A 12,039-nucleotide genomic window follows, 5' to 3' on the forward strand; every position below is an offset into this window, starting at 1 on the left:
TCCACCTCACTACCCGATCATCCAGACCACAATTAACTAATATTAGCTAATTTTTGTTTTTTATGTATACTATTCATTAGTTCATCTTTTGAATTTCTCTTTCAGATTTCTTGCCTAGATATCTAGAACATGGAACGCTCTCTTCTTCATTTTATACAGCACACAGATGGTCTACATATCTGGCACTCCTCAATTATTAAACCACATCAACTTGGGTCTTAATCTTCTTTATCTATGCCTTTTAATAAATACCCCAGCTACCACCCCTCCTATTGTTTTAAACTCACTACTAACCAGAGTCTGAATTCAGAACCCTTCAGAAGACACAAATGTTCCTGTATATACTACTCCTCATATTGGAATGTTTTAAAACATTCACAAAAGGATGATTAATTTCCCATACTTCACTTGTACTATATTTCACAAAATCTTTATGAAAGTTGAGCAGGTAGGGAAAAAAAAAAAGTATGTAAAAACATGCACACTAAAAGATACCTTTCAATACTCCACATTAGTTGTTATGAAGACCTAGCATCATGTCATGTTATAAATGGCAACATATATAATTTTTAAACCATATTCAAAAATAAAGACTAGTTACAAAACAAGACAATAATTCCAAGATTAAAATACATAATTTTTTGTACAGGGATTTTTTTTTTATTTTTTTTTTTTTAAGAGACCTTTCTCTACATAGATAACAGCTGGGTAATGAACATTCATGTGAATGAAGTTCAAGTTGCCTCCTGATATATTAACAAAACACACTTATAGATCAGCATCTACATTCTGCTCATCTGAACTAGATCTGTCTTCAAATATTTCAATTTTAATTTCAGTTGTTAAAACTGTGCTCAAAAATCCACTCTGAATAAGTTAAGTCATATTTTTAAATTTTTACCTCTAAAACACTTCCTGAACTTTAAATAACTGAGTGGCTTTTCATTTTTTGTAATTCTTCTATGAATTCCACTTGCAGGCTATACTTTGACTCTTCACGTTTCAGAACAAAGGTAGAAGATCCTACCCTTCTTGTTATATTTGGCTTTTGCATGTGGAAAAAGATCACTCTCAGTGTTTTTCATAATATACTGATCTGTTCTGTAGTTGCTGTTACTGAAATCCAATTTGAAGATGTATGGTTCACACTGCAATTTAAGGATGTAAAATGACAGATCATCATTACAGATTTATGCAAATTAAGTTTCTACCAGGAAAACCCTGTCATTGAAAAGAGTTTCAGCCTTGTTCTCAGGAATAAATCAAAAGTAGTCCGGCAAAAAGGAATGGGAAGGCCAACATCAGCTTGCCAGTCAGACAACGTAACCCTGGGCATGCTCTTCCCAAGTATATAATGCAGCATAACTGGCCAACTTAATCCACAGAAGTTAAAGAATGAATGAGAGGGTGACTATATCAGCTATTTCCCCTGTTCTGCAAATGTTTTGACAAGGAAAATGGCATCCAAGAAGGTTTATTTGACAGTGGGGTTTTTTTGTTTGTTTTACAAGTGATTTAGAATAATTACTGAGGAAACAACTTTTAGGCAACATGACGAACACACTTTTTAGTCCTCAAATGTAGAAAGGATTTAGATAGCTACAGTGTAAATGTTTGCATCTGAGGCTGTCTTGACTCCATTTCTAGTTGATGGAGCAGAACTGGTACTTTCAGGACACGGTTCACTGTAACCTAACACAGATTTAAAAACTTCTAGTAAGCAGAGTGGTTTTAGATGCTAATGTCTACATCAGGGTACGTGGGATGATGTTTTCTGCATGCCTATTTCTCTCCATGTTTTGACGAGAAAAGCACACTAAGTGACTAGCTTAGAGATTACTTTTCCTGTGCATACACTTCTATACAACTAAGACGAATCTCATCCAAAACAATCACATGATTTCTTCTGTTGCCTGCCCTTCTTTACCTCATATAAGAAATAAAATCATTAGGTAGTAAGGACAGAGAACTTGTGCAGCAGCTAATACACCATTTTCAGCTTTTAAAATAATAATGATAATCAATTGCACGGCATATTCACCTGTTGATTAGCCAAATCACAGGGATTTTTTCTAAAAACATACTGTTCTGAATCAAGCTTTTCCAAGTCTGAGCAATGGCAGAATTTGTTTTAGCTTCTTATTCTGCCACTCTTCATATTTTAAATATGAATATTTGCAATGTTTACTAAGAATATAAGCTTTCAATAAGTGAGATTTACTCATAACCCTGACATCAATTTTCCACACTACTCCGCGAATATTTTCCAGTTTTCATTTCCATAGATGGAGAAGAGAGATTATGTCAGTTCTTAACTATTCCTCACCTATCAAGAGGCATTATTTTGTCAACAAGCTTAATAATTTTTAATTCCCTCTTTCAAATTAATCGTAACGCAGCTGCTTCTTTTGTCTAAGATACTGTGGCAAGCCCTACTATCCCCTATCAAATGAACACAGAAAGCAGCAGAGGGTCTTTGGCGGAGGAGGGATGTCATGTAGAAAGTCAGCAACTAGAGCTGACTGCAGCTGGCAGGGCAGAAACAGTACAAGTATTCACTGAAGTGATCCAACATGTTCTTTAATGTGCTATTTTGCTACCCTGTGCTCTAACACCGTACAGGTACACAGCCTCGGTACTTCCCAACCTCATCAAAAACTGAAAGGGGTCCCTGGTACAGATACAATGTGACAAATTTATTTTATATGTGATACAGCAAAATTATCTGTATTGAAGTGACAGGTGGGGTGTAAGCATCTAAAGAGAACATAATCTACATAGGGAGATGTAAGAGCATATTAGGCAGGGAAAGGACAGGGATTGTAGCAGAACTAGTCCAAGGAAAAGTATCAGTAAAAAGAACAGAAATGTATAGCCAACTCTTCTACCAGTGATTCTTGAACCATCTTTCATGCCATTACTGAAGCTGCAGCTATATTCATTACTGTATGTGCAGGGAAGTAAAAAACACATTTAGTAAGTGAAGGCTTGCAAAATTAAGATCTTCAAAGGATATCTCTATCTTTACAGCTCTGCTGAAGTAAACCCCAAGGAGCAAGTAAAGCTATTTACGCTAGAAGACAATGGCAGCAAAAAGTAAAGCGGATAAAATTGGCCTTGAGTAGTCTTAAACCTGGAACAAGGCATTAGTTCTAGTCACCACAAAGTGAAGAAATGGGAACATTCCATACAGCTATTTGACCACAGGGCTAGTTCTAGTTTTAAATTGTATTTCACTGAACCAGGTTCTATACAAATGCTCAATAAAGACATGGTTCATTCTCCCAAACAGGTTGTGACTCGAATTATCAGAGAAACCAGGCATACTATTTTTAAGAGACAGATAAAATTTATGAAGAGCGTTAATGATGCCAGCTGGGGGCTCAAGACAGTCTTTCCAGTCTTACATCTTTCTAGTCATATCATCTTAAATCAAGAGATTTGCAAGAGAACTAATGAACCCTAACTCTGATTTACCTTATCCTAGTATTGTGTCCTAACTTATTTCTGTGAATAGCCAGTGATTCTGGAACAGATTATGTACATACGCTAAACAGTTACAGTGATTAAAAAACTTATCATATACAGGCTCATTTTAGAGATACACGTTATCAAGAGAGGTTGTGCAGTTCTTGCTTAATTAATCTTTGCTGTCTTAACAGATGAACCAGATGTACCATTATGTTCTTTGTTCTTCCTTAAAGAGGGATGAGCCGATTATTTATCTCCAAACAATAGGAGTTCGTGTACCACAGTGAAGATTTTTTTTTTTTTAAATCTGGGAGGCAATCACTAACAAGCTTCAGCTGCAACTGCTTGATGTAAACACAGTGTGAAATTGTTCCTGGAGTATTAACGATGTTCCTTCCATTAAATACATGAAACTAATTTCTAAATAAGTATGTAAAGAAAGGGATGCAAAGGACAGAGTTTGGATGGAGGGAAACTCTTGCTTCATCTTTTATGTATTTATATTTACTTCTTTCATACACTAACACATTTTTATAGATAAGTTAAAATTTGAAGCTTCAAATACTGTTTACAAAGAATGCACCAAGAGAACAGAAGTTAAAGAAACTGTTGGTTGATGCAAAACATTCCCTATGTTATATAGCATGCAATCTAAGACACACAAAGGAATATAAAATATTAAGTTCATAGGGCCACAAGAATTGTTTGTGAAAGTTATTAACAGAGTATATAAAACTCTTCATCACTACTGTAGCAAACTTGCATACCTACCTCAAAATCACATTTTTTATTTGATTATATTTGAAAAGTACAAATTTATTGTAAATCAATTTTAGAAAGCCTTAACATATAGCTACTTACTGGCTTATATGAGTCTGCAAATTTTTAAGGAGATGCTACTGAAATAAAAAGACTAAGATTAAATAGCAAGAAAGTTTTTAAATGAGTATTTTTTCCTAGATAAAAGACAGAACAAATTTAGGAATTCCCTTTATCTTCCTGATAAACTCAATCTCATCTGAAGTCCTTGCTCCCTCCCTCTCAATAGCCTTTCCCTTATCATAACCAAAATTTCTTCCATAAAACTAGTTTTCAATAATTCAAAACAATTTGTCTTCTTAAATACATTAAGCATTTTTAAGACATAGATATAGTGCCAAGCTGGGCACTATTATCAGAAGCTCTTTGCAGAAATAAGATAAGCTTTCTTATTTCTTAAGCTTTCTACCTTAAATTCAAATAGAATAGAATAGAATTTGATTAAGAAAGCCTCCCAAGAGATTGTAAAGCTGTATTAACAGTATACCCCCAAAAATGAAAACAAGATCAAACTAGCACAACAACAACACAGCTCAAACATAATTAGTTTTTGTAAGAGATCTTTTTTGTATCAACTAAAACTAGAAGGTATCAAGCATATTAGTTTCTTCACAATTTTAATTAGAAAGTACTACTTGAGCTAAAAATAATTTTATTTCTATTCACAGCCATGCTGAGACTTAAAAAAAACCCCAAACAACAGTCCGTTATTTGGTTAAAAGTAAGTAATGTTTTCTTCTTTCCTTTTGCTTAGCAGGAGGCTCTCTCAAGTTGCCATAGTCAGTGCTAACCTATGTCACCATGCTGTGCAACACATTAAGTTCCCATTTCAGCTCATGAATTTCTGCCAGATTAGTCCAGTGACCAACAACAGAAAATGAGAAAATAAGAGTAATTTATTACCTCTTATCTTCCCAAACCTACTGAAAATCAGAGTACTATTGATGAATACCACGCTTTCTAATCAATAGATCCAGCAAAATAAAGCGTGTCTGATGCATAATACACCTATAAAAGAATATAGGCATTAAGATCAAATACAACAATCATAATACAAACTTACCCAAAAAATGCAGCTACAAATTTGCCAACTGCTGAGAAAGCTGTTCTAACAATTTAAAAAATCTTTTAGGTATGGGCAATCATGAAGTCACAGGATCAAAACGCTGCATTACAAACCCATTTGGACAGTAAGTCTGCAGGGGATATACAAATTATTTAGGAATGCTGTATATGACATTATATAAAACTAACAAATAATCTCTGCTGGCAAGATCTGTCTATGTATCTTCACTCGTGCTGAAAGAGGAGAGGAAGTTTACTTGGACCAGTAATGAGAATGAGATAACCCCAGAGTCTATGGTTTATATTTGATCATTCCTGTCACTGGGAAGCTATGAAGTAAAGGTCTCCTGATAGACTACATAAGAGAGGTATACCATAAATCTTACTAGCTCTTACAAAGAAAAATTAAAAGAAAAAAAGAAAAAAAGAAGCTTTTTAAGACCTTTTCCATCTAATTCCATTTTTTTGTAAAAGTAAATGCTCCCTCATGCAAGAAATTACAGCAGGACCATTCCAGGAATAACAACTCCCGTGACCAGACTGGATTAAACTGTGTAGTTTTATGTACTTTCCTCTGAAGCAAGAGGGCAGTGAAATGCAAACAGCCATTTGCAGATTCAATCAATAGGACAGAAGCAGAGGCTGACAGCATCCTCTCTTGCAATTTAAGTCTAGAACTCAAAAAGTTACAAAAATAGGGAAATACATGAAAGCATGTTTGTTTCTAACCCAGAAACAAAGTTTAAGAAAATCTACATACCAAATCAACTCCCAAGAGACGCTAACTTTTACAATCATCTCACTTCTGTATGTTCATTACTTAATACTCAATATTTCAACATTTTAACAAAATTTGAAATAATTATTAAAATATATCTACATTTTTGTATACAACTATTTAAATGTCTACCTGATTTTGAAGTACTGCTGCTCAGTATTGCCTAATGGGTGTATAAAACAAAGTAAGACACTCTCAGATTCACATGCATGATATACTGTAATCATGTCTTGAATCACTTTGTAATATTAAGATTAAAAACTTAATATAATAGCTAGAATAGAATATATAGCTTATAGAATAGCTGATCTAGAGTAATTCTCATTCTGACAAGAGTTTTCAAGTGTAGAATGGAAAACTTAGTATTTTTAAACATTAACACAGTATCACAGAATGGTTGGGGTTGGAAGGGACCTCTGGAGATCCTCTAGTCCAACGCCCCTGCCAAAGCAGGAAAATCTAGAGCAGGTTGCAGTATGAGCTTGTAGAAGCAATGACAGTGTTTTCCATTTGAAAAAAAAAAAACTGTTGATAGTATTCCTCCTTATCAAAGTTGCTACATCAAGAGGATCTAACAAAATGCACTAACAGAGTTAGAACTAGAATCGTGATGTGGGTATCTGGTGCTCAGAAAGGCTATGCCATAATAAAAGCAAAACTTTCATCAAGTAAGTAGATAACAAAACCAGACATCTTTCTAATCTTGCAATCAGAATTTTACCATAGTTGTCAATTTACAAAAAAAGGCAGTTTAAATACCAAATTCTCATCTGAAAAAGCAAGATACAAAGTATGCTCCAAACACAACATGGGCAAAGAAATCTTGCAGGTAAATTGCTACATACTGTTCCAGTTTATGTATATAATACTCGCTATTCCTTAATCTATCCATGTAAGGCAGACAAGAAAGACAAAAAGAAAAGAAACCTCTGATTTCTATGCACCCTGAAAGGGCACTTTTTTTTCTTTAATTAAAGGAAATTACATTCCTCTGGCTCCCTCCAGCTGGAAGGATGCTATGTACATCAGTGTTTTTGTGTATTTCCAACAGACCCATATTGTATTAACACACTACTCTCCATCTCCTATCTGCAGATTTATTCTAACTTCAGATAAAAAGCTCTTGCTCTGTGGTCAACAATGTGCAATGCTGTTTATCATTTTGACAGATTGGAAAATCTGAAGTTTGTTAAGCTTCATTCCAAATTCTTACACGTTTATATCTACTTTAGGATTAGGAATTTGTGGTTTTAGGAATGTGTGGTACTCTTAGGGAAATTCACATCCTTTTCTTAGATCCTGTATCAAACACATAAGAAATGTCAACTAAATGAAATGTAAACTATGACGTGTAAGATACCCGATAAGTCACCATATGCCCACAGAGATTAATAGTCTTTGTACAAATCTGTTTCCAAATGCACTATGATCAGAATTATAACTATACAATTACTTGAAAATATTCACTGAATATAATGACTAACAGTAAAACCAAACCTGATTCTGAAAGTAAATACAGACCAAATGTTTTCAAGATGGTCTAACAGTCTAACTTTAATGCATTAGAGTGAAAATGCAAACAGAATTGAAGTTATTGATCAGTTACCTATTCAGTAATTTTCAGCTATTGGTTTATTCTGAGAAGTTATCACACTTCTCTGCATAGATGTTTTTCCAAACATTCAGGGATGAATTAACAGGAATATGCAAAAGTATGCAAGGCAAAGGGTTTAATTCCATTTTACCTAATATAAATAACATTATAGCTCAAAACTACAAGTAGATGTAGTCAATTCTCTTTATGAAAAGCATATTTCACAAGAAAGTGGAAGCAAGACAACACATCTAGAAAATGAAAAATGGTTAGGAAAACTAAACTGATTTGAAGAAGCAATTGAAAAATCATTTTGGTAGAGGAAAAAGTATTGTTAATTTTGGCTTGTAAACCATAACAACAAAAATATCTATTTGCTTACTGCTTGCGATACAAAATTAACAATCCTTGTCCCCTTTAATGTAAAAAAATCTGCTGATTTAATTCAAATCGGTGCTGATAATTCTTGCACGATGTTTTGTGCATAAATTCACTCACGTGTCCTATATTAAGTCCCATTTTTATAAAGAGAATAAAGTCATATTTCTGTCTAAATGTGGGAAACCTAAAATGAAATACTACTCTTCCACAAACCAGAACTGAGTAGACTCTCAGAACCTTTGCAAAACGCCCTTGTGGTAAGCATTATAAAGTCTCTTTGTATCTCTCCCTTCTATAATAATTGCACTTGGATACAATGCACACTTCATATTCTGCACAGTGGGCCCATGTGGACACACAAATCAATCTTGATTGCTCCCTAAACCTGAAAAAACATCGACTGCTGCACCTGGGTAAGGAAATCCTATGACTGTTGTAGGATGCAGACTCCATACCCCACAGCTGCACTTGTGTGAAAGCACATTTACATTTTTTCACCATTCAAAATAAAGTTTTACCTCTTAAAATACTTCAGCCACATGCTAGACCTAGCCATATATCCAACCAGAACATCAACTGTGGCACAGAACACAACTGCCCAGTGGTGGTGGCAATATCACCTTCAATCTGTTAATTTATTACAAAAAAGTACATCTGAAGAAAAACATTTAAAGATCTTGGCCTCTGAAATGGTTGTAGAAATCAATGGTGCTTTAACCTCCATGATCTCTTGGTTTAAAAACCAAGCAAATTCAAACAAACAAATTCAGTGACATGTTACAGTAACACACAATGTGTTCAAAAACAGTATCATGACAAATCAGAACTATTAAGAAAAACACTGAATATCCTGGAGGAAAAGGAGTACTGAAAACTTCTCAAGTGAATATAGACCTATATTCACATATGTATACTGACATCAATAGTCTAAAAAAAAAAAAAATTTAAAATCTTACTTTAACTTCCTCTCCAACAATCCTCACTAGATATGTGAAATTTTTATTCAAAAATAGCACAAAACCAGGAAAAATTGCAAATTTTAGAATGGTAACTGAAACAACTTTCCTTTTCAGAAGTGGAAATTGCATTTTTCCCCGCTCCTTCCCCTCTGGTGCTATTCCCCTGTACTAGTTAGTGAGGAAAAACAAAATTAATGAGACTAATTCTTTCTCATGTAACCCAATCACAGCAAGAAGTTACAGCAGGAAAACTTAGTCTGATATCAACTGCAAAGATCATGCTTCTGAAAGGAACACTAGATTTTGGGTTGGAGAAAGTATGAGAACATTTTAAGGACTAATTAACATTTAAAGGCAAAAGTTAGATTATGATTCAAATTTTAGGTCAAAATTATAGTAGTAAAAAATGAAACATTTTCAATAAACCCTAACATTAAACAGAAGATTGAAATTTTGCTGCTTATTAGCATAAAAGTTACATTTTTGAAAAGCTAATCACCAGAATTTTCATGTGAATAGAAATTATGCACAGAAGTAAGAAGTAATAAGAAATATCACAAAATCAGCAACACGACAGATCTTAAAGCAGCTGCTACTCCTTGAATCTCGACTGAGATTGTTGATCAACTTTAAAGTCAAGGCATGCTATTTTCTGACAGTACAGTGGGAGAATTAATAAGTATTTGGTTCATGTACAGCCTTTCAGTTTACAATTAAGGAGTACATAAAATTAATGTCAAATCAGTTAAAAAGCCAAATATTTGATTTAAAACATTTTAAACTTCTGCACAATTAAAGAATGATTTCCATGCTGTACACACAAACAAGAAAAGCTAAGCTTGTGGTATCTAACAGTAGAATGTATTGATACTGCTAAAGATAATCCAGCTCCTAAATACTTATTTTATTTGAAAAATATATTTACAGAATAACTAATGGCAAAAATCAATACAATGGAAGTTGTTTTAAACTATTCAAGAAAAAAAGTGCAATTAAATATTATGCTTAGATTAAACTACTTCCAGAATCGATTTTAAATGTTGTTGTATTTTCCGTTACTTTAATTAGACATTTCAAGAATTTTCAATTAAAATTTAATGCAAAAATTGTTTTCATAATTAAAAATATTTTTAATAATTTATAAATTTTATTTTTGTATAAACATATTTAATTTAAACTTCTTTGTCCTAAATTGGTTGAGGTTTATATATCTTTTTTATATCTTTATAGCTTAATCTGCATATATTCAGGAAAAGAAAGAATTACAGCTATTCTTTGATAACACTGCCATCTAGTGTACACTCTAAATTAGGATGAAGCATTTATTTGAAATTTTTCATTCTGGAATTTAGTCTACAGGGGAATTACACTCCATGTACAAACTGTGTTCAGCACTACTTAACTATGCATTGGAATAATGACATTTATTCTCTCATCAGCAATGCGTGTTAAATACACAGACCTTAATTTTGAAAATACACTGTAAAACTCTGTTATATAATACATTAATGTCTCCAATATACCAAGGTGGTTTTGATAACTAAAAGTCTTGTCATCATCATTCTCTTTCACATTAATTGAATAAACGAAACTGAAATTTGCTCCTTGAGACTGGCAAAGTTCAGGAAAAGCTCTAAATTTCATAGTTGCAGCTGGACAGTCATTTGTTTTCCTTCTTGCCTGTTCTTTCATCTTATGCCTTAAAGGTTGCACTCTTCCCATATTAAAAATGAAACTGTGTTGAAAGATCACAGTGACAGTGTCTTCAAATGCTTGAAGAAAGAAAGGCAGTGAGAAAGAAAGAAAGGCTTAAAAGAAGAAGTACCTACGTGGTGGATCATCAGCAGATTTAGAGCACAAGTGAATCCAATATGAACTTACTTATGTAGCTTACTTTCTTCTGAGTTTCTTGTTTTCTCACAAGACTCCATTTCTTACTGAACTAATCTTAGGTCAATCACTGCTGATAAACTAACATCACTAAACAAGAATGCGTTTTGCATCAGTATTCTGAGTTTCAGCTTCAACACTTTGTGTCTGTGATAGTTTAACTGAGCTGGCAGCCAAACAAGACACAGCCACTCGCAGCACACCTTCCCCTCCGGCCCCTTCTCCCCCACCCAGGGAATTGGGAAGAGAATTGGAGGGGTAAAGGTAAGGAGACTTGTAGGTTGAGATAGAACAATTTAATAATTAGAGTAAAAATAAAATTAAAATAAAAAGAATAATAAGAGTAATAATGATAAATCATTTAAGGCAAAGGCCTTCTTCTCTAAATTCTCCTCCTCTTCTACTAAGAAAAAAAATTAACTCTATCCTACCAAAAACCAGGACAAAGTCTTAAATCAAAAAAATGCACTACCTAGTGCAAAACACAAAACCAGCATCCTGTAAGGAAAAGGCTGTGACCAATACCTTGACTGGCAGACTTGATCAACAGACTTTGCAATACCGTGAATTAAAGAATCAACACAACATTCATAAAAAAGCAATTATCTCAGGCTACATCTGACACTAGTCAGAAAAAAAAGTTAGTAGGTATAGCTGGCCAAATTTATGCATTTTTATGAACACTAAGGTCTCTGTATCCTCTGTACTGCAAAGTTGCTATAAGCAGCTACAAGGCTGCAGCCTTCATCCAAAGTCTGGTCAGAAACTGTGTGCTCCAACAACCTTTGGTGTCTCTTCACATGGTATTTGCCCATAGGAAACTTCATGTAGCTTTGAAATACACACAGACAGGGCTCCTTCTGAAAGCACAGCAAATTCCTGAGGTGTCATGAGATGACAGAAGAAAGGCAAGAAACAAATACAGGATGCATAAATGTGTCTAAATTTGATTTTTTCAGCCTCCTCCTGGACCGCTGAAAGCTAATCCATGGACCTCAAGGGATGCAGACTGTAAACTGAAAAATCACTCATCTCATTACAAAAAAGTAAATGCTTGTATTAATAGATTTTTGAGGTTGTTG

This window comes from Antrostomus carolinensis, unplaced genomic scaffold (assembly GCF_000700745.2).
Source record: "Antrostomus carolinensis isolate BGI_N321 unplaced genomic scaffold, ASM70074v2 scaffold20753, whole genome shotgun sequence".
Taxonomy (NCBI): domain Eukaryota; kingdom Metazoa; phylum Chordata; class Aves; order Caprimulgiformes; family Caprimulgidae; genus Antrostomus; species Antrostomus carolinensis.